Raw genomic sequence first — 24610 nt, 5'->3', positions numbered from 1 at the left:
GATTCTTCAGCTCTTACTAGGATTCAGACACCAAAGCACAAGCAAAATGTAATTAATATCAGGAAAGGCATTTCTGGTTAAAGAAAGCTGGCTAAACCACCTTGCGTACTTAGTGTGCCAAGCTCTTAATGCAGTTTCGTCAAAAATATTACATTAGAAGGTTGCAGAAAGCTGCACACTTGAAAAAGTGACCTCAGTTGTAATAATGGGTTTCTGCTGAAGCCTGGCCTCAGAGGATTGCACCTGTGGCAGCCCATGCTGCGGTCACCTAGACAAGGGTGCGCTGTCTGTCTTTGGATTTCACATGAATGGAATGAAAAGTGTCTGGCACTAATCTTTAGCAGTGGGTTTTAGTAGTAGGAGATTAAATTAAAGCAGGAGCAGCTCTGATGTCACACAGAAACCAGAGGGCAGGAGGAAGAGGCTGCTCATTGCAGAAGGGGTGGGAGAGCTGCCGGCGGTGTGCCTCCAGCAGCCACCCAGTAGCGATGTGCTTTCAGGTGGAGCCCAGAAGCTGCTTTTAGTGTTCCACAGCTTTCAAGCACTTCACTGCTGTCCTCACCAAAAGCAAAACAGATTTTAAATGCCTTTCTGGTGCAGTGCAGTTTCCATTATGAAGGTTCTTGAAAGTAATCTTGTCGTTCTTGGAACTAAGAAAAAGTGTCAGTTGCGTGCATTTAAATTCATGTCAGAAGAGGTGGAAAGGATGCAGAAAGTAAAACCTTACTAATATCAGTACAATCATTTATACTGTAATAATGACATAAATAAACCTCTTCAGAGGATTTAGGGCAGTTATCTGGAAGAACATTTCTGTCATCTACCTTTGAGAGCTTCAAGGCAAATAATAAATGAGCGGATGAAGCTTCCTGGAGAAAGTCATGTTTTCAAACATGTCGAAATAACATCTTCAGTTCCCGATAGCAGTGTGCTAAAAGCAAAGGCAGTTCATTAATAATAGAGAAGGTACTTCCAGATTAATAGGTCTGGCTACAAAAATCTTAAAGTTTCTCTTGAGAATTGCCAATCAGTAAATTAAACTGGCTTCAATTCCAGTGAATTAACATCAAACTAATTTCCAAAACGGTGAAAACTAAAAATAAAAACCAGAAGAATGTGATTCCTTGTACTCTAACTCTGTTTCTTGCAAGTTCTGTCCCCAAGTGTTTTTGCAAATTAAATGGAGAGTTTGAATAGTTAGAGGCACAGAGAAAGAGAGCTAGAATATGTAATTGAAGGAGAATAAATACATTGAATTTGATGAAGCCATGACTGTACGCAACATGTAAGTATGATTTGAAAGTAATCCTGAGTTAGGGACAAAGGAAGGATGTCTTATGTGTCATGAGAGAGGAGAAATGACCCTTTCATCAGTAATAGCTAGATTTGGTGACAATTTAAGTCAAAATGTCCCTACTAGGTAATGCAGAATGCAATGTCACAGTGATCCTAGTCAAGCTGTATTTCCTGTAGCTTTAGGCAGTCTCTCAGACATGCCCAAATAAGAATAGCCAGAGGACAGCCCAGGAACAGCCTAAAACCTACCCTAATTTCCTCCCCGTTAAGCTCTGAGACGCTGAGCAGTTTAAATTTCTCAAGCTGAGAAAGGATTCAGGAAAGGCCAGGCCAGTGGAGTGTTTCAGGGGGGGATGTTTTAATCACCACCTGGAGGGCTCTAATATACTTCTTGCCAGAGGCATTTATTCCAAAAACTAGTGAATATAGAAGGTGGTATTTACAAGAGATGAAGGGATGCCACAGTTTGAGCCATTGCTGCTTTAAAAATTTATCAGATTCAGGCTGGAGCAGCCCATGAACTAATTACTTTGGGAATGAAATTGTAAAAATGAACAGGAAGTTAATTATGGAGACGGCTAGTCACATTCAGAAGGCTCAGAATAGGGAAGGGACCATGTGAAAATGCACATCCTTTTGAATGAATACTCAACTAAAAATATCAGATTATTCTTGGGCCAACACTGTACTTTAAGTACATGAGGAACTTGATGATTGCAAGGGGACTACCCTCGCACTTAAAATCAGATAAGTGGCCAGGTATCTTCCTGAATCAGATCTTGTAGAAATTCAGTGCAGTCAGACAATCTGTAGAGTAGTTAGACTTCAGCTGGTAGAGCAAAAGTTGTTTGGTGCAGTTAACTGCACTGAAAGAAGGTGAAAGGTTTTCAGAAAAATGTTCCAAAGGACAGCATTGTTGAGTTGTCATTACAAGATTTGATCCTGAGCCTTTTCTTTCTGTCCCAGCAAATATTTCATCAGAGGTAAAGGTTGTGGCTGCTCTAAAAGAGCAGCAGAATGAAGCTTTTGGTTTGAGCTGATCGTGAGAGAGACTGTGAGAGAAAATGTTTCCTGTGTGACTTCTTAGCTCTGTCTCCATGCAACAGATATTTTTCTCCTGCTTTGGAAATTGCTAGCCACATAATGGATCGTGTTATCTTAGTTCTGCTTTTGTGATTCCAAACTCATCCTTCTGGAGTCACAGGAGCAATTCAGATATGCATTGGCAAAAGCATCTTTTTAATTTATATGCACTCACATTAAAAAAAAAAAAAAAAAAAAAAAAAAAAGTTGATACATTGAGTAAAATCCTTGCTCTGCTATAATTACAGAGAATTTTGCCAATACTTTTAATAGGCTCAGGATCCTATGTTACTTCTGTAGAACCATAAGGAATACCCAGATGATTCAGTGTGGAAATGAAAGCCAAATACTTTATCCATGTCAGGACTAAGAAAATGTGCTCTCCCCACTAAAAATGATTTCCTATTCTATTGATAACTCTAGCGTAGTACAGAGAAGTTTGTTTCATTTCAATATATGAGATGGGTTTATTTGCAGTTTGGGTTCATGTAGGGTTGCTCTAAGCCCCTGGGCATCCCTGTGAATGATTGCGTTCATTAACATAGGAGCTATATATTTCCTGGAAGCGACTTTTGCAAGAAAGATTAACCAGCAAGAAAGAGTTTTGTTATTTTCCCTTTTACAAACTTTTGCTTTATGAAGAAGGCGTATTAGATATTCCTAAAAAATTACAGAAAATCTTCTCCTTATGATACCAACTGTCAATTAATTCAATTCAATTAAAACACTGATTTATGCTCTGAAAATGAGTCATTTCTCATTTAGCTACAGAATACTTCACTTTCCACTTCAGATAGGGAAGAAGTAGTTCACAGTAAATATTATCTCCTCTTTAAACTTTTTTACTGATAGCATGCCTTGAATGCTAGGAATATTGTGTAATCCATTTTCAAACTGAAATCTATCTTGTAGTCATATCTGTACAATGTAGACCATAAAAACATTAAACTCAGTGAAAGATTATGCAGCATATAAAGTACAGTAGCCTTTTTATGGTTGACTTTGAATTTGCATCAGCCAAAACTTCATTAACTATCTTGAAGTCTCGGGTACATTGCTGATGAAAAGCTAATGAAAGGAATGAAATTTCAAGGAAGATTTGATTACTTTATATCAGTTTTAATAGATCATTTTCCTATAAAGTTTAAAATCTAGGAAAAAAAAATCCTGAGTCTGAGCTGTGAAATAGTCCTTCCCTTTATCGTCTAACCTTTTTTCTTATAGTTATTAAGAAGCAGGGAACCAAACCCTAAAATGATTGATTTTTGTTGTAATCCAAGTCATGCCTGCCTCCTCTTTGATCCCTAAGTTTCCCCCACCCCCTCTTTTTTTTTTTTTTTTTCCCCTTTTTCTCCAGAATGTCCTTATCTTCATTTTGTTTGCTTATTAAAATCCCTGCTGAAGGCAGGGAGTGCTGTTTGGCACCACTGTGTACCAACCCAACCTCCTCCCATTCTGTCGGCAGCAATCTGAGATGATGTGCAGGAGGGACTGAAATTACGACGCTACAAAGTAGCAGATCATTCTGAGTAGCTGTTTCCCTTCTATGAGGTTCCTCTAATCTTTTTTTTTCTTTGGAAGGGGTTTGCCTGTCTTCTACTTTTTATCAGGAAATTCTCAAAGTGAAATTCTAGAGATAGGATGTGAAATACAGCACACACAGGCTGAAGTCTTGCCTGGGTAATTCATGTTTTAATTTCTCCAGGTATGCATTTCAATCCTGAAATATGTGTTTCTATGTTCTAACAAATATATGTAAACACAGGGATGGATTTGAATGCGGGGAAGAGATATTAATTGTGAGAAATAGTACTGAGTGGTATTATCAGTGGTATATCATCAGGGTCTTGCTCAGGAGCTAACTACAACTTTTGATGTCTTTATCACTGGTATTCAAATGAAACCATAATAAAGACCTATTTGATTAGGAAAAAAAAGTTTTGTTTTTTAAAAAAATGGATGGAACAAACTTGTCTGACCTTTCTAGGAGGTCTGACAAAGAATAAATACTGGTCTCTGCTGAGATGGCAGCAAAGAGTGGAGGAAGGCAAAGCCCATCTTTCCTGCCTTTGTGGATTTGTGTCCTTGAAGCAGTCACTCTCGTGGCATGGTGGTGCTGGGCTGAATGTGGGACAGATGATGTCTCACTGGTTAATGAGGGGTGCACACCCCTGATCAGAAAACCACGTGAGATATATATTGCAGGCTGTCACTGCTGCCTATAGTGAACCTGTATGGGAAGCTGCAGTGCAGGATATGGACCAATGGATTGAGAGGAGGCTTTATGTATATGTATTTAGGTATGTATATATTGTAGCTCAGTCTGTTCAGGCAATTATTAGTAAGTAAATATCTGAAAATGCAGAAACTGAACTTAGGTTTCACATAGTCTGTAATTAGTCTGACAGTAACTGCCTGAGATCCAAACTGCTGCAGGTCGAGCCTAGCACCCTCTTCACTGCCTGTTTTTCTTCTCTAAATCACAGTGGGTTTAGATTTACATGCTGATGAGTAAGATGACTGAAAAGTTCATTAACTTATAGGAACAGCACACCAGATTGTTTAACTCAATTAATCAGAAGTAACTCTCACAACAGATTGAAGAGTATTAGAACAAAAAAGGGTGTCCTCCCTGCATGTGTCTTCCTGCAGTGCAGCATGCAGATGGTCATCTCTAAATCTCAAATCTTAAACTGTCAGAAAAAACAAAATGTCTTAAGAAATCCCACGTTTACCAGTGACTGCCATCGGTGCGTGGCAGCTGCCAAGGTCGAGCCCACGAGAGCAGCAGCTGTTCCCAAGCCCTGGATGAGGGAGTGCAGAGCTGAGCCGCAGCCCTCCACAGCGCTGCGCTCTGGACTTAACAGCATTTTCCAAAAGTTGTTTTATTCAACAACCAAGTTTTTCTGTATTTCTGAAAGAATCAGGCTCACCCAGATGAATTCTTCTCTTACTCTCTTCCTTCCCTGAGCTCTCAGAATGCAAAATCAGCTCCAAAGAGCAAAAGCAGACCCCACAGCAGATAGCTGGGTATTTTCCCTTTCTTTCAGACTTCCACTAAAAGCCCATAGCAATTATAAAAATATTATCTCTCTTTAGTTATGGGTAATATCAAAGGACTTTATCAGTAATGTGCCTGTGCACATTGGTGAATTTTGTAATATTCCACATGTAAGGATGCTGAGTGTGGAGACTAAATGTTTTTATCAAAAGGATGAGGGCGTCCTGTGCACTGAGAGCACTTAGCTCATCTGTGCCTCGGTCAGGTGCCATGAGGCCATTCCACAAAAGAAAGAGGGATATATAGCAGGGAAAAGGTCTCGTGCTATTTAGATATGACAATTCAGACACACTGAAGCGAGGCCTCATTTCTCTTCTTCTCCAGCATATGTGACAGTAGCTCTGAACGGGCGTTCCCACAATCTGATGCCAAAACACTTTGCTGGGGAAATAGGAGCTGTAATCTCTGTTTAAATTTAGTTTTAGGGCTGCATGCCCTTGGTTGCTCCTCTGGCAGTTGTTGAGGCTTAGCTGATTGATTTCTCAGCTGGTGAGCAGGCATCTGTAGAGAAGACATTGATCTCTGCAAAGCTGGTCACATTATGTGCTAGCACAATAAGCTGCTTAATTCAGGTTTTCAGAGGTACCTATGAATGAAACTGGGGGCTCTCTCGCTCCAGTCCCCTGCTAGCGGTTATGCTGTACAGAGGGTGAACTTCTCACCTCTTTTTATTTCCAAGGTGTTGACATATGTTGGAAAAACAGGCATTATAATTGGGGCTTTTTGATTTTTAGCTTTGATTTCTGTGCTGCCCCTCCTTTTTTTTTCCTTCTCTTCCCCCCACCTTTCCCACTAACTGCTGTGTATAAACATGTGTGGATGGGAGGGAGCGAGAGGGCATGATGGAAATGGCAGGTAATTCTGTATCTGCTGCCTTGCCCTCCCCTCTCCAAACCTTTTCCAAACCAGCAGTAACATGTTATAATGTTTATTCTCTCATCCTGTTTGTTTAGTGGGGCCTTCAGGGTGTGTGTGTGAGATCTGTCTTGGTTTGATGTAGGGATTTGCTTCTATTCTGTGTACTCCTGCTACAGGAAGCAACACTGGACCAATACATCATTCCTGTGAGCAGAGAGGACTGGGGGTGATTAGTGCCCTGACACTGATACACCATACTTTTACGGGCAGGAGTACCCGTGAATTAATTCACCTTTAGTACAATTTCAGTCTCTTTTTTGTAATATGGGTCTGTGATCAGTGACCATCAGAGTGGGGAAGAAATGAAACCCCTTTGGAATGAAGCTGCATTTCCTTTGAGTTGATCACCGTGAACTGCTTTCAAAAGAAAGCAGAGAAGAGAGGAGATACAGCTGCATACGATGACAAAGAAAATCAGATTTGTTTAAACACAGCTGGAAACAGTGCTGGAGATGACAGAGCTTTGAAATATTTTTTACAGTTAAAGGCAGTAGCTGCGTAAGAACTTCCCAAACAAATTAAATCTCCTCTCAGGCTGACAAGTTTTGTGCACTAACTTTGGGGAACTTCAACCATATGTCTGAATACTGATGCTGCTGTGAACTGCCAGCGTTGCTGCTTTATGTTTCTTGAAATGTAAAAAATATTGTTCTTTACTAATCTGGTAAGATAATGATCCTGCTTGTCCTCAGCGTTCCTTTCCTAACCATGCACAGCACATTCACCTCTTTGGATTGCTATTTCTGCTTTTTGGTTTTCTTCATGGATCTTCATAGTCCTGATCCTATGATGGCTATTAACAAGCAGACTATGGTGTAGATCCCCCACAGTGCAAAGGACAGAGACCCCTGCTTTTATGGGGGATGAAATTTTCCTTTTGACTACCGCGATAATTTTCTCTTTACTCATCACGGTAGTGTTCTGACTTGCTGGAAAAAAAAAAAAAAAAGTTCAAAGTTTGATTGCTTTTTATTTAAATTGCAAATACTAATTCTCAAAAATTTCAGTAAGCTTTGTAGCTGGCTGGGAAATGTGAAAAAGCAAAGGTAGATTTGCATATTTTGCTTTAAATCTCAAAGTGTTGAAATTCCAGGTAGGTTTATATGCAAATAAATAACCAGTCCTCTCTATGTACCTGCATAAGGAGTGCATGGAAATATCTCCTGCCCCACAGTGCTAGCCTGTGCTTGGAGAAGGACTGCCAGGGCTCAGCTCCTGCTTTTATAATCTCTGCTCCTTGCAAAGTGGATGCAGCTCAGTAAATGGAGGAGGATTTGTGTGACTATGTGGTCATTTCTGTACCATGTGCTAAGGAGCTGATTCCTCACTGAGTAATCCTAATGTGGAAGAGTAAAACCCCATTAAGGCTGCCAGTAATTTTTTTATTGCTTTATTTAGAATAACCACTGACACACCGTTTGGATGCCAGTAGAAGCAACCTAGCCTGATGATCCAGTAACAGGCTGGAATTGGTGGATTCCTGGTTTCTGGTGCCACCTGTGCCAGTAAGGCAAAGCATATTTTTGGTCAGATACCTTGGTTTCATTTGTCTCAGTTGCCCAGTTTGTGAGTGACAAAGTTCTGCCATTTACCCTACTGGAGACTTGATGCAAAGGGAAATCAGGATGTGAGGAGGAGGCAAGGAACCTCGCTGCTTGTACTGAAATGTGTTGCAGATGAGGCTAGACGGTAATGTGTTACCTGAAAGGCTTTTATTCCTTGCTACCTTAGAGACAGTTAAGCTTTAACACATGCATAGCTGATCCTGACAGCGTGTCTCTTTATCTATTAACTATCATTTACACTGCGGGTTGACTGAGGGGAGCTCTATGCAGGGGAGTGCAATTTTGTTGCCAGAGCATTGATCAAAAGGATTTTCTTTTAATGCAAACAGACAAGGTACAGAGTATGTATGAGTGTAAAATGGAGAACTCAAGCACTGAAGGACTTCTCTTCTATTAGAAGATGAATTTATTTCATTAAAAAGGTGGTGGAGGATGTTTGAATTCCACTTCACACAGCTTCCAGTGAGACTCCACAGTACCCAGGCACCTCTAACGTGTGTGGGAGCTGGGTACATCGCTACATCATTAAAAACAAAATTGGCATTTGACACTGAATTATTTGACTACAGTGACAAGCCATTAAGCTCCAGTCCTGCAGAGAATCACTTGCATTTTTTTCTCCCCCAAACACAGTGTGTTACGGCCCTTTAAAGGGAAAGGGTGATTTTTGCAGTCCTGGTACTAGAGCTGGTTCTAGGGAGAGCTCAGCTTGTCTCCCCTCTCTGCCATAAGCTGTGCGTGATTCAAGCAAACCACTTATATCCCCTGTGCTTCAGCTGTCTATAAAGTGTACTAAAAATGAGAACAGTACGACCCCTCTTCTGTGTTTGGGGGAAGTGGCTGCTTTCATGTGTTTGCACAGTAGGGTTCCAGGTTTGTGTGATGCCTACAGTAAAAAAAAAAAAATAAATAATGCAGTAATGGTAATAAAATGCTAATTTCCATAATATGCTTGATGAAGTTTCCTGAAGAAAACATTACTTTATCTGAGAAAGTTCTTTGTAATTGGATGTAATTGCCTGCGAGGACTCACGAGCTTTCTAGAACAGATACACATGTACATTAAAAGCTGAACTGCGTCTTCTGCTCCTCAGGGTGAGAGTATTTCAGTGTTTAATTACTCATCCTAAAGAATATATGTTTGCCTGCACTAGAGTCACAGACTGTACTGCCGTCGTAGTCATGAGACAGGTGTACAAGGCTGCAGCCTGTGCCAACAGTGACTTCTCACAGCACAGCCACAGTGCTGCAGCGATCTGGGAAACGCTGTGATCCTTAAAGCAGCAAGGAGATGCTGACGTTACGTGACTTACACAAATAACTGCACCCCAGCCCCGTTTAGTGGGCTTGTGGTACTGGCTACTTATATGCTTCAGCAAGTGCTTGCAAACAGTGCAGCTGCATGGGAGCCACACACCATCCAAACTTGTCTCACCTCCTCCTGAGCAGGGAGAAGTAGCCAAGGGAGCACTCTGCAAACACAGCGGTGCTGCTTCCAGTGCTACAGCAAACTTATTCAGATCAATATTGCATCACACAGAGTGGGCATGGCTTTGGAAAACCAGCACAGAGTCTCTCTGTACCATTTAACAAAATAGCACTCTTGCTATTTAGAAACGCCAGTTTTGGCCCACAAAAAGTTTTAAATTTTTATTTATTTATTTATTTTTTTTTCAACAGAAAAAAAATCTGCCTAAAAATTTCCATTGCCTCTGTATAATGTTGTAGTTCCCTCTAACATCTATTCCTCAGCTGAGGCTGCTGGATAGTGTCAGTGGGTAAGATGAGGACATCATTTGACTGGGAACTGGATGGAAGCCATGAGCTCACATCACATATGCCATCAGACAGCTTTGAAATTTAGCACGCTGTCAAGTGAGGACGTAGTTGATCTTATGCTCTATGCCATATCACACTACCCTGTATGTAAGGTACTGAAACTCATTTTTTAAAAAAATCTGTGGATAACTATCCCTGTTGATTCTTTGGTGCTGGTCCTCTACTACCTTGTCACTAATATTAAAGCAATATTTTGCATACTTAATTGCAATTTAACTTAGTGTTGCTTATAAATCTGAGATGTCTTTTTTTTTTTTTTTTTCTCTCCCAGATGCCTCCCAGATAGCTGATGGATGTTACCTTCATAGATACCTTTCTGAAATTCTGGTTTAAAAGGCAGAAACCATGACTGAGAAATTGGCTTATCCATCAGAACTCCGAGTGGTAAGAGACTTCACTTCTTTTAATGTTTTTGTTATGCTGGGAAATCAAGTCCTTAAATCAGACCACCTCATTCATCTCAAAATTAGATTGATTTCAGTACAACTTAGTAAAGAACATCTGTGGCTATATCCAATATGTCTTTAGAGTGTATCAACCAAATGAAGGACCTGTACGTGGTATTTGAGAGATGCCTGGGGTGCAGTTATGTTTTTTCCTAATGATACGTATAATAAAGGAAAAGTATGTGATAGTTTCAAGTACATGATGCACTTAACTCTTCTTTATGCCATAGCATCTGTAAAGTCCACAGAAATTATTCTGTGGAGGGTAAAGAGCTTCTTGAGTTTGTGTTACCTGTGTACATCTGAATATTTGTTCATTGGAAATATTTGAATCTAATCTAAGTTAAAACTACTTGAATCTGAGCTGGTTCAAGTCCTTCATTAAGACCCAGTAGTGAATAATTTTAAATCTCTTCTTTCTGAAGTATGGATATCTTACTGGAGATGCTGAGGTATTGCAAAAAGTTTTAATCTCTCTTGTCTTGTGAGAAATGTAACAGAGGAGAGTATCATGGGTTGATTGTGATTATTTAATTCCTTCCAACAGTTTGTTAAAAGGGGCATTTTCACTCATATCTAGTAATTTCTGAAGGGTACCATCAGAGAATGCTCTTTAATATTTCATGGTTGGGGATGTAATCTGAAACCCAGGGCACACAAGCTCTTGCATTGACTGAAGTCCTGGGACTTCTGTAAATGTTTTCAGAGGCAATGAAGGAGAAGCAAAGAGATTTTAGGGACAGCCTATTACAGCATTAAAGCAATACACAAAAGGTGAAAGTTTTGTGGTCTGTAGTAAACATAATGTCTCACATACTTTGTGGGCTTAGATGGAGATGAAAAATAGGTGTTTTGGTGTCACTGAAAGATTACTGCAAATGGTTCTCCCAGAGAGCCAGCTGGGAAAGATGGGAACTGGGGGATAAATATGTTTAACTATGCTCACTTTAAAGGGATACTGGAATTAAATGAACTGGGTTGAAATTTGGGGACAGTTTCTGGCAAGGGTACTGAATCCAGTTTATAAACTTGAGGGCAAAGAGCTTTGGCTATGTGTCACGTATGAGTGAACAGGAAATATGATATTGTAATGTGTCAAACCAGGTGGATTAGGTAATATACATCTCTAAACTGATGGCTCTATCAGTGGCCTGGAAAAGATAGATGGCATTTTCAGAAGTTCAGTCTTAAGTCCAACAACAATTGAAACTAAGCAGTAAAGTACAGAACAAGAGGGGATAATAACGTTATAAACCATGCTACTGAAAGTTCACTGGGAACACTGGGAACTGGACCATAAAATGACTGAAAATAGGCACCATATTCTTTCAGCTGCAGACATCAGTAGCTACTGAACCCTTCCTAGGCAGAGAATATTGTCAGGAGTCTGTGATTAAAATCAATTACTGCCTAGGCAGCTTACCATCTGGAGGGGGAAAAGCTTTCATTCTCTCTAAGCTTGTGCATCTAATTTTTAGTTGGGAAAAACTCAGCCTATCCAGTGTGTTCAGTAACTCACCCACTTCTGTAGGTCTCTGTTTACAAAGATAAAACTAGAGATAATTATCTTATTTATCATTAATGTATTAATCTAGATTTTAAACTAATTAGTTTTAGGGGCTGTAGACAAATTTCAGGAGAGAAAAATCTGTGTTATCTTTGTTGTCGGTCTGAAGGTATAGTCATTTTTTCAGGGTCCTTAAAATTTAGAAAGTGCCATCCTTCTGGCAACATGTATTGCTTCAGTCACTCTGGCTGTGACATTGCACAGGGCCAAACCCAGTGCTGATGGTGGAGTGACAATGTGGAGGATTCTGCCCAAAGCTTTTCCTATTCTGGAGTAGAAACTCAGGACCCTTTTTAAGCTTAAATTGGAAACAAGGCTTTTGAGATAATGACTTTAGTCAAGAATAGCCCCCGTCCTCATTTCCCAGAAGGTCTACCTGAACTATATCTGAGCAGTTTGAGTGCATACCCTCTGTTTTAGATTCTGTTTATATGACAAAGGCTGCATGGAGCATTGCTGCAGAGAGTAGCAGCTATTCATAACCTGCAGAGGGAAAATACTGGAACGAGGACTGTGAGAGTAGATGGATCCAACAGGAAGGAAGGAAGGTAGGGTTTGAAAGATGGGTATATATAAATTTTCATAAGTTGTCCGAAAATCTAATTCTGCTTCTGAAATGCAGCAAAGTGAATTACAATATAAAATACCCGATCCATGATGACCGTCCTGTATTTACATGGGTTCATTAGTCTGGTTCTGATAGCTGCTTTGTTTAGTTTATGTAAGCCCTTGGCTACATTTGATTCCTTTGTATTATTGCATTTGCATCATTTTTATTAAATGTGTTTATTTGAATAAATTTTAAAACTGCAGCTGGGATTGGATTCTCAAGATATCCAAATGCATAGAGAAAACTGTGTGAGGAAAAATAAAGGTGGGTGTGGACAAATAACTGATTATGGTCAGATATCAAGTGGGAAAACCTTCATCCCAATGCAGTGAGGGCTTCCAAATCACCCACTGTCCCTTTAAGATCCCAGTTTTCTGAAGTAGAAGTTGCCATAGTTCTATTAACTGAACAGAATTCAGTCAAATACGTACTGTATTTTTCAAACATATTCTGCTATGTTTTAGAAGCTTGGTTTTTTACCTTCTTCTGAAGTACCATGAAATTGTCTTAATTTTGGTAGCCAGTTCCACATTTCTTAAAAGCCTTTTTGATGAAGAATAAGCAACTTGGCACTGATAATTTTGTAAAATCTTTGACTTAAAACACTTGCATTGCTTTATTTTCTATACATCACAAGCAGAGTTGTATCACATATTTATGTCATCCTGATGAATCACTTTAAAATAGTCCCCAGTATGATTTCCAAAAATGGGTTTGCTTATTTTTAATGTTACTGTCATCTTTAGTCTGGATAGAGAACTAATATAATACCTGTTATTTATAGTCTACACCGACTTCTTTCTGAATTGAATTCAGATAAATTAAACTAGCTTTAGTACTGGTAACCACAATGCTTGCTAATTGCATAATAAATTACACAGATTTTCTGAACTGGAGAGTACTACTTCCCAATGTCTCAATAGTTAGGCTGTTAAGTATGTGTTTGTTTATAGAAATGCTGCATTTAAATCACAGTCCTAAATCCAGTCTTTAAGTGGCTTTTCGTACTTGACTTCCCTTGTGAGTGATTGGGAGCTGGTAGTTGATGTCGTCAAGAACTGTATCTGTTCACAATGTTTAAATCATCCACCATGGCATAGACGGATTTCAGTTGACTTAACATGAAACTGTAGGACTATGGGATGAATAACTACCTCTTTTTTTTTTCAAGATTTAAATTTTAAAGTCAGTGGATACTTTCTAGTTCCTACCATCTTCCAATCTGTCAGGACCAAAACTTGTAAAGCAGCACTGCTAAGCCTTGCTGCCAGAATGCTGAGGGTCAAGTAGTTCACCTCTTTCCTCGTGGCTTTGTAAAGGCAGTATCTAAACTGTCCGTGGGATAAAATACCCTGCTTTCTTTTTCTTTTTTTTTTTTTTTCACCTTCTCAAAAGCACCGGGGACTTAGGACCATATTCCCAAATAGAAAATTTTAAGACTTCTGTCTGAAGTTTGAATTCAAGTCCATCTCTGCTGATCTTTGAAGTTCTGTACTAGGGAAGCTGCAGGTGAATTGTCACCAGCAAAAGTACTCCCTGGGCAGTATTCTGGAGCCCAGTGCTCACTGACATGGATTTTATTCATTGAGGGAGCTGAAACAAGCAGGGTTATGGAGAGTAGAAAGGAATGGTTCGAATGAACAGAGAAAGTGCTTTGTCATGTAAGAGCTGTGCTCAGCCATGAGCCCGTACGCTTCTCTTCCACGTAAGTGACTAAGGAACAGTAGGGAGCCCCATTACTTCCCTGTATGTGGGCTACTTTATCTTCATAAATGCGAAAGGGGCCAATGCCAGATTGCTATTCTCCTGCTAGGAAGGAAGGCAAAAGGTGGGCAAGCAAGCATGTGAAAAATACTATCTTGATGTTATTTTTCATCCTATGTAGATTTATTTGCCTGTGTTTCTGTGTTTGTTCAACAGAGCCAAAGGGAGAAAAAAAAAAAAAAGATAAAAAGATTAAAAAAAAAAAAAAAAAGCGAGCAGCTAGGGAAAGAACCAAAACTGTTTTCCACTAAAAGTAGGAGGTAGCTTGGATTAATGAGATCATAATTTAATTCTTCATTTGTTCAAGTTGTCTTGCACAAACCCGTTAATACTTATCATACTGACCTGTAAGTAAAAAGGCTGATGTGCTAATCAGAGTAACTTTATGGGCAGTAGTTTCAGCTTAGAGTCTGCACAGGCATCTGTGGTGAAAATGCAGAGATTGCCTCGCAGCAATTGCTCTTGAAAAATATTTCCAATTTTTGTTACCGGGAGCAAACAAGTTTTTTATGCACTAATGGTGTAATATGAACTAGTCTGAGTTATGAGCACCTTTCAAGAAAAAAGCAGATCCTGAAAGCACTATATTTTAATAAACACACTTTCTTTGCACTGTCAAAATGAATTCCCACCGGTTTTATATTTTTATTGCACATTCTCTACCAGCAGAGAGAATATCAGCATTCTGCCAAATTCAGCTTTAGCAAGGCCATCACTTCCTAGCTTGTTATATTCCATTGTATCCTATATTAATAAATGCTAGTAATAAGAAAAATGGGGATCGAATGAACAAACTGCTTATAAACCTCAGGAAATTTTCAATTAAAACATTTAATCTTCAAGACACACAACCATCTAACTTTCAACAGATACAGACATGAGAAATAGTGGTTTAATATTTTAAAATTCTCTTATCTCTTCTTGAGTTGTTACTTGTTTTTTGTGGTTACAAAGGCTTTTCTTCATGAAAAAAAGATTGGAGATTTCAGTCAGCAAAAGCTATTTTCAATGTAAAGGACAGTAGTGAAATAAAAGGAAAGAAAAAAAAAAAAGCAAGTTGGCTCTGGGGAGATGATGGCACAGTTTTAGTCAATAGGTCAGCCATTTGTGGCTGTTAATCAGATATATTTATGTTACTGACCAAATGACACAGTCCCATAAATTTGTGTGTGTGTGCCTGATATGCCAGTAACGATGATGCAGCTGTGGATAAATGAGTTGGGCTCTATTCTGAATCCCTAGGATCAAACATGAAATAATCCACCTGGATTATTAACACATTTTGAGATAATGATATAGGGAGGTTAGATTTTTGTTTGCATTTTAATAGAAAATGCATTCAGTCTCTCAGATACCAAATATGCTGCATGTTACGAGTGACAGTGGTCTACTGAATAACAAGGATCTTTGCTCCGTGTGAATTTCAGGTAATGAAGCTGAGCATTGCAATTTGGTGTGACACATTTCAGGCTGGGAGCACAATCACATGAAGGTGTTTATGTAGTTTCAGACTATGTAGTTTTTATGTAGTTTTGGATTTAAATGTTGACTGGATTCATCTTTGAGGGTTTGGGATTGAGTTCAGCTTGACACTCAAGGGGCAGCAGGAACATCTGAAACCCGTGTGATTTGTAACAGAAGATAAATTTACACATATGAACTTCTGAGTTTTAGTCAAAAACACATAATACATGCTAATACCATGAAATAAAAATATTTTCAGCTTAAATTCTTGCTGCTTTAGGTTCATTTCAGTGTAACAGGTCTTACACTAAAATACTTGTTCTCATGTAACATATTTCAAGTGAGTATTATTTGTAGCTTTAGCTTAGTGAGCTTATTCTGTTCTGTGCCAGGGCATGTGGCATATCTCCTGCCCTGGGTTTTTGGTGTGTAACAAACTGAAGGATCCAAATAATCCATTTGGATCAGATTGCTTGAGGCAGATAATTGCAGCAGGGGCAGACCCAAGGACTGACAGCTGCCATGCTCGGGAATGGCTAAAAAGGGCTGCGGTAATGGCTCTTTCTGTCTTCTCTACATGTTCTTTTAGCTGCATCAGCTCGAGGTATTGCAATTCACAGGACACCCAAGCAAGGTGAAATGTCACTTTAGAGATGGAGCGTTGGCTTGGTAACTTAATTTTAAGACACAGAGATTTTTAAGCTTTCCTTACAAAAGCCAATTGGGGTCTAGATGAATTTTGCTACTTATCTAGGAGCTTGAGGCCACTGTGGATGACTTCTATGTTTAAACTGCCCTAGTCAGCACAGTAGCAGGTCGCTGCTGTTGCAAACTGGGCAATTATCTGTTTCCACAAGCAAGAAATACTCTATACCTTGCAAATCTGTCTAATTTGATTAGGAAAACTGGAGTGAAGGCATTTTGCCTTTCTTTACCTGGGGACTAGGTGCTTCTAAGTGTCCTTTCTGCTTAAAACTTTTCATTCCAAGCTCCCTATATCTCCCTATTTCAGCTCAAGCACTGCTGCCCTCTCCCCTCTGCCTCCTCATAGGACGCACACGTGAAACATAAAACTCTGTATGCCTGAAAATTTTCAGAAGTTCTCTCGTGAAGGCCTTTCTTGCTGATCTGTGCCTCCCTGATTTGTGTGTGTGATGAATAGAAGGCAGGGCCCTAACCCTGTGGCTGATTGCGTGGGGGTGTAAACCTGTGCCCATTTGCAGCCAGTGACTCCAGGCAAGGCGGGGTGATGGCCTTGTGTTAGTCACTGCCTTCAGATCATATCAGAAATATACAGGCTCCCAATTACAAAAATATTATATTAGAAGATAATAAACCAGACACTGATTCTGTAAACAGCGAGGCATTAGATATCCTGGGTGAGACAGATTTAATATAGAGCTTGAGAATGAGTCAGACTCCCCAACCCTTGTCCTTGCAGTCTTGCTCTGAAGGTCAGGATCTGTCAGCAGCAGAAGTTACAAATCCTCGGCTGGACAATCTTTGGGCATCCAGGGGTACGTCATGCCTTCTGCTCTCCACCTCAGGGGTTTCTCAGCCGGTACCAGTGGTGTGTGGTGCTGTACCTTTTTGGTTAAACTGCAAACAAAGAGATTATGCAATTTTGTCTTTTGTCAAATAGGAAAATAAGGTTGTTTGTGAACACTGATCTTATTGTGGCACTTGTATGCATTTGGAGTAAAAAGCAGGGCAGAGTTACAGCTTGCACCTAGGTTAGGTATGGGATCTTGTAATGTCTTTGGATCCAGCAATGCATTACTCCTACAGCAAAATGATTCCAGCCTTTCAAGGGCTGGTTATTATATCCAATATCTGTTTTATGTATTGCACATTCTTTTAGCCTGCTCACAGAAAATGGTAAGGGATCAGAGATCTTTATCTGAGTGCTGATTATGGAAATTTTCCTGGGCACATTAACTTAGGTTTCTCTCATGGAGGATGCTGAAGAACATTGAGGGTCAGGAGGATACAGTTAACAGGCATCACTGGTTTTCAATTAATTGCAACTCCATTGAGAATTCATAGATTTCAGTTTGGAAGTTTGCTCTGACGTGTGCCCTAACGTAGTACTTGGCAGATCTGCTGTGAGCTAGTTAAAATCTTTAGTAAAGGTGGGAAGGTACAGTATGGTTCTCTTAAGCAGATGCCACGTGGATAATATTTTTTGGTGTTGGGCTTTAAAAAGTAAATAACCTGTGAATTTCTGCTCAATTAATTTTGAAAGAATGATGTGGAAGAGTGCCAAATAGGCAACCAGAATTAGTGGGTGAACATTCACCATTACAGTGTCAAATCTCCCGGACAGTTAAAGTACTACCTTAGAAAATCATTGACAACACTCTGGTCACAAGCCAGCTCCAGGAAACCTGATGCAGAGTTTCCACAAGTGCAAAGAACATAAATTGACTCTTTTTTTTTTTAAACCAAATGAAAAGCAAACAGTTGAAATAAAATTAAATTGCCATTTGGCTGGCAGGCTCACGTTAACTATCAGTGGTTGCAGTTAATGTGAATGTACATTTTTTTGGTTCAGTCATTATTTTTAACAGTTGAGCCTATCTAATCATTAGCTGGATTGTGAAGTCAATTCCTTTCATGTGTTCAGTAACTCATCTCATCTAAATTGTTTCAGTTCCTCAGAGATAGTTTTTGAATATGCATGACATATTTCAGCATAATAACTAGGAAGTCATTTTACGTTGCTTCTCATTAGCAAAATAAAGTATCAAAACAGGTTTCCTTTCCTTTAGAGGAAGCTCTTCAATTAGCTCTGGAGCATAATTCACCTTCAGTTCCCTCACACATGTTAATAGCTATTCCTGAATATTTGATCTACAATGCTAGACTAGATTCAATTTAGTTGCATTGCATATAATTTACTTTTCCTCTTCAAGGTTCGTGAACTACTAAACCAATTTGGGGCTGAGTTCTAAGCAGGATATAAACCAAAGCTTGGATCAAATAATTTGTTCTGTGGTTTGGTGCAGTGCTTGTGGAAAGGACTTCTCAGTTCTCATTTTTGGTGGGTAGCATGGAGCATAACAGCCAAGAGCAGCTGCCTGCTTGGGTTGCTCCCTCCCAGCCTGAGAAGGATTTAGAGGCACAAGACGTGTCAGTGGCAATGTCCTCAACATGGTGCTACTTCTACTACCCACATAAGAGAGAGTGCAAAATGGTTTGATGTACCACACCAGTACATAGTGTACAAAAATAAATAAATATTTTTATGGTTCCAAACTATGAGTCATGTTATAAGCAAGTATATCCTTGCATGCCATCTGGGATGACTTCATTCTTTGCAGCAGCAGAACACAGCAAGTGCTGAAGTGTGCGCTGTGATACCACCCGGCAGCTTAGGACAGGAAGCAGCACAACTGCACGTTCAAAACTAGAGGGGAAAGCTACAGACGTACATGGTGCTGTGGTCAGGACATAGTTACTTTGTCTTTTGAGATAGTCTGATGTGTAAATGGCCATTATCACTCCCAGCTCTTGTGTTTGATTGGATTTTTTTAATGCTTTCCCAGGTGGCAGCATTTTCATATGGATAGAAAGTCTCAGTAATGTCCATGGACTCAGGGGATGTGTCCCAGGGGTGACTGCAAGAGAAATGTAAATAGCTATCTGCTAGAGCCCAGCACTTGTGCTTACAATGCCTGGACTATCTTTGAAATACCTTGGGTAAATATTAATTCAGTAGGAGGTTTACACTGTGGTTTTGTCATGGAGGTCATGGGAACTGTGAATCTGAAGAAATGTCAGGATTTTTGTAATACACCACCTTGCTTACGGAGAGGCAGGCCTTTCTGGATCATGAAGTTCACACAGAGAAAGGCTGCCCTATCACTCCAGCCTGAACGGTCATGAGGCAATCTTGTAGACAGGGGAATCTGCCCAGTAAAAATGTTGTTTGCTAGTTATAATCATATTTGATATGCTTTCCATTCATTTGCCCTCAAGTAATTTATTTATAATGTTCATATTGAAATAAATCCTTCCTTGAAAAACAATCTGACAGAAACATAAGGGTTGCTACTCTGTCTACAGTGTACTTGATTATTGGTGGGGTAAAGAAGGATTACACATGTATATGTCTGAATTAAAATCCTGACCTGTCTTTTGTATTCAAAAATGCCCATTTGTATCCCTGGGCTGTGATGATGTCTTTAAATACACCACAAAAACATTTTTACTGCACTTTGTACACATCTTCTGAGGAATGGATATGGATCTCATTGAGCCTTCTGTACTGAGGTTTGCTATAAAATGTCAGTAAAATACAGGAGCCGTAGTATAGAAAAACAGATGTGAATGATGCAAAGGGAAGCAAATTGCATCTTGGTGGGACATGGCCTGCATAGAGCAATCATTCTTCAATCATTCTTACTCCTCAAGTAATTTCCATTTCTCCAGGGAGCTGCTTTATAATTAATGGTCTTTGTTTATGGTATATCTATGCCTGGAAAAAAAGAAAAATATGTAAGACATGTCCTTCATCAAGTATCTCAGCATGCAGGCCAGTAATTATTCTTATGTAACTTGTATTGTATGTAGTATAAAGCTCCCATGCAGTGCCAAACACTAAAGGGCTGCTAATACATCCAGCAAGCACAAGCTAGAAAAAAAAAACAATTCTTTCAAATGGGGCTGGAGAAAAAAATCCCTTTGCCTCTCAGACCCATCTGTACTGATGAGTGGGCTTGAGGTTTGATGCTGTCATACTTGCAGAAAGTGTAGACTGAGCGGAAAGGAGATCTTCTCTCCTCTCTTCCGCCCCTGCAGAGCCTGAGCAGCTCAGGTCCTGTGCTGGAGGCTGGGAGAGATCCCCATGAGAAGGCTCCTCTGGAGGCTCAGACCTCATCCTCTGTGGGACTAAATCTGTTGGAGCTGCTTTGCTTCCAGGTGCTTTGGACCAAGTGTCATGGATCGACTGGTAGATCCCAAGAATCCCTTCTTTAGCCAAACCACACAAGTGCTGTGTAGCTCTGACTCTGAGCTCAGCTCCTGTGGAAAGACGTCTCTGCTGTGTCCCTCACATCTCAACTACAGAATCTCTGAATGCATAGAGTGAACTAGCATCTAGTGAATGAAGAAGAGTGTGAGTTAGAAGTATTCCCTCTTTGCATTAACTTGTTTTAAAGTTTTCTTCTGAGGAAAGTCCTGCAGCCTGAAGCAGCTGTTGTTTTTTTTTCACGAGTTCCTCAAGGGAATCTCTGGCCTGCTTGACTTGGCTGCAGAGCGCTCAATACTGTGAGGTTTCTGTTAGTCACCACCATTAATGTTGTCTGTAACCTAAAAGAGAAACACTTACTCTGAACTGGATTTAAGAAATAAAAGCTTCAAAGTCAATACAAGTTCAAAACACCTCTATTCTAGGTATTCTGGAGAAAATCTAGATACCAGACAGACAAATTTGACATGTCTGAGGAGCAGGTCAAGGTCATTTGATCAGAGCTGAGCAAAGCAAGCAAGCATTGCATTTCATTGACATCCTTTCTATCAAGCAGGATTGCAGCTCTGTGCAAGCACTGAGGAGAAAAGGGACTATTTCTGTACTGGGATCAGAGCTAAACAAGTGCAGGATTCAAGCTTAGCTGCCTCTGGATTGCCAGCCTCCCACTGAAGAGGTTCATTTAAATTGGTCCCAAGTATAAGCAGTTATCATCCTGCCAGGGTTCCCAACTTCTACAATTTCCATTTTCAGGATTCCATTATGGGTCTCCTGATATTTGGTGTTTTTATTAAGGCTGTGGCTATTGCAGTCCAGCTGTTATGTAGGCAAGCCAGCTTTTCCTGTATTGCAGTTTGCAAATGTGGTTGGAGTACATCTAAAATATCAGAGACACACTAAAAATGTAAATACATTTGTGGGGGAAAGATTCACACTTTTAAATAAATCTCATGATTTTTTTAAGGCCTGACTCACAATTTTAATGCTAGTGGTTGGCAATATTGCTGTTTTTCTCCAGATGGTTCTCTCCGAAAGGAAAAAAACTCACAGTACCCTATGGGACACTTATCTTGAAATTCAAATAGCAATGGTAGATATATGAAAGAAAAAAGATGAAATAGAATAGAATGCATAAATCCAAAAATCCAGGAGCAGATGTTTAAAGCTGGATTATATCTTCTCTTTTCTACTCAGGGATGTTCAATAAAATTAACCCAAATGAATTTAGATTCGAAATGCATTAGTGAAACCATATACTCAGGCAGAATTTAAATGGCCTCAATTTGCTTTAGTTTAATTCACTTTGAAATGAATTAATGAAACCAAGTTATGCCACCTTTATTTCTGACAGAAAGTCCATCCAGTTAGTATAGCTTATCTACCTAATTTGCCTTAAATTGGCAACTCTTCTTTAATTCAGCTTCTTTCCCTGATTGTCCTTGACACGTGGGAGATAGCAGTGGGATGGTAAAGGGATGAATGACTGTCAGTTTTGGTGAGGCTGTAGGGTTGTTCTGCCTCACAAGCATGGTGCTGCCAGCACAGGGCACCCTCTGCTTTCAGGCTCCCTGCATTGCTTGAACATGGAAAAAGAGGATGCACAGAAACCAGATCAGCCAGTATGCGTGCCTATCCTCTGCGTCTGAAATCAAGATGGCAGTTATTAATAGAAGCAACAGTGCAAATCAGGTAGAAATCATATGCGGGCATTTTTCCACCAAATGAAAACTGGTGCATGGCACTGAGCTGAATTGAGCATTCATCCTTCCTGCCGAAGGACAGGTTGTGCTGGAGCCACGTGGAGTTGGGGCACCACGAGCAGATAGTACCAGATCCAACACAGGTCCCACCACTGCAACAACAGCAAGACAAAATTTTATCAACAATTTTAAAAGTCAATAAGAGACTACACTACGTCTGCTGTTTGTCATGCACTAATAGTGTTTCTGATTTAGTTTTGGGAGGTCTAAGGGTAAATTTATATATTGTCAAAGCTGGAAAAGGTCTGTATGAGAAACCACAAATAACCTTGGCTTGGTGCTGTCAGAAATGGAAAGCCTGTAAAATGTGTCTCTGTCATTAAAGCGGTATGTGGTTATGTGAGATTTGGACTTAATGATCCAGGATATCCTTTTCAATCCTGCCACACACTTGGTGCCTTTTTCTATTCCCTGTGCTACATTATTTCTGTGCAATCAGTCAAAGACTTGTTGAGTTATGGAATAGAAGATGCTGCCCATTACTTTAAATTTTTTTTTTCTAACTGTTCTGTTCTCTCTCAATCTCAAGTACAAACTTTTCATATCAGAGTCGTCATTTTCTAAATCAATACCTAGTATTTCAGTGATATGAGTCTTTAAACCAGGATTTTAATATTAATAAAAATGCTCTTTTTAAAATGAAGCATTTTTTTGGGAATCTGTGGTGGATTTGTCCTGCAAACCACTGCTGAAAGCCAAGAGAAACATGGAGATCTCACCAGCATCTAGATCCATCTTTTAATTGCAGTGTAAAGAGACAGTAGACTGTTGGAAATACTTTTAGGAATCTAATTTTTTTTTAATCATAAAAGTAGAAGCCTGTATATGTGTATCCAGACGAATAGGTAGCGTAACCCAACTATACTCCCTCTGGTTACACACAGAATGTTTCAAATCAGAAAAATCTTAGAGTAAAACCTTATTCTATCTGCCTCAGCTTCTAACTGGAAAGCAGAAAACTGCACGGAACTTTTCAAATCTTGTAGTGCAAGGATCTGAAGTTTAATACAGATTAGTCCTTGAGATACAAGCCTTCCTGTCCGTAACTCCAGGATGGATTTTCTTCTAGCTGCTTTCCCATTTGCCATATATCACGCCAAGAAGTGCGACAGAGATCAGAAGTATGATTTGATCCTCACTGGAAAGTACTCAGGCAAAATATATTTAGTAAGCAAGCTCTATCATTTGCCTACCCTTCCAAATAATTATTTATGTATTTTCAGTGTAAGTTGTATTCTGGACTAGCAGTTCTCACTACATGTTCCTTTGCTCTCATTCACTATGGAGAATATATGGGACACTCGAGCAGTTCCCCACGAGCCCAGATGAATAGCTGTGAGCTATATATACAGCTGCAGGAGTGGGGTTGGGGTGGTGGCGTTTTTACTAGTGATTAAATGTCTTCCAAACCTATTCATGCTGCAGAGCTATAAATGATGGATTTTTCACATTAATGAAAGGAGCCCTTGGAGCCCTCTGGAGTGCATAGTTCTATTTTTACATTTCACTATCGGAGAATGAGGAAAGATAGGCCAACGTGTTTCTTTTTTTAAAATGGCTGGAACAGAAATTCGGCCCGTTCTGGCCGTCATTCAAGTGCCAACATTGTTAACCATTGTTGGGCACAAATTCAGAGCTCATACTTGTTACATCATTTCATCAGGGGGATTTTTTCCACTTACTTTGGGCTCATTAGCAGACCTGGCCTAAAAATAAACACATGCAAGGAAATCTGAAACCACTCACTCTACTATGAAAGCGATATGGTATCCAACCTTACAACAAGGTTAGAATTTAGAGTTCAAGCTCGAAAGTCCCCAGCAAATGACTTTATAGGTTCTTATGTTCCTGTTTGCTCTCTATTGTTACCTGTGTCCTGCTGTGTGTGAGTTGAGAAAAAGGAGAAGAGCTCTTGGGAAAGGTTTAGTCCCTTGTGCTTGCTTTTCAGGGAGGGTTCTGTCATCTTCTCTTTTCTTTCTTCTGAAAGAAAAGCTTTTGATTAAAACAAAATAGAAGAAAAAATCTGCCATCCCCAAAGCAACTGCGGTAAGAAACAAACTAAGAAAACAAATCTCAATTCATAGGCCATCTATGCTGATGACTCTGAATTAAGAAGGGAATGTACAATTTGATCGTCACCCGTTGTATCTGCAGGAGTTTGTGTAGCTGTATGTGCATAAATAGTGCTCTTTCACCCAGAACCGATAATGCAGTGGAAATAACAGATCCTGGGCACCAAAACTGAAAACACTTTTTCTTTTATCC

The 24610-nt window shown here is 39.7% G+C and overlaps 1 long non-coding RNA gene across 1 annotated transcript in view; it reads left to right on the top strand.

Moving 5' to 3' along the window:
* LOC311441112 overlaps positions 1 to 24610 on the top strand; it is a 163318-nt gene that overhangs the window by 110948 nt on the left and 27760 nt on the right. The window contains exon 2 of the long non-coding RNA XR_014695803.1: positions 10034 to 10146. This is a non-coding gene — a long non-coding RNA (uncharacterized lncRNA). The remainder of the gene's footprint in view (positions 1 to 10033; positions 10147 to 24610) is intronic.

Source organism: Aythya ferina, assembly GCF_964211825.1.
Source record: "Aythya ferina genome assembly, chromosome: 9".
In the NCBI taxonomy this organism is placed as follows: Eukaryota; Metazoa; Chordata; class Aves; order Anseriformes; family Anatidae; genus Aythya; species Aythya ferina.
This window is presented reverse-complemented; position numbering and strand designations above follow the sequence as displayed.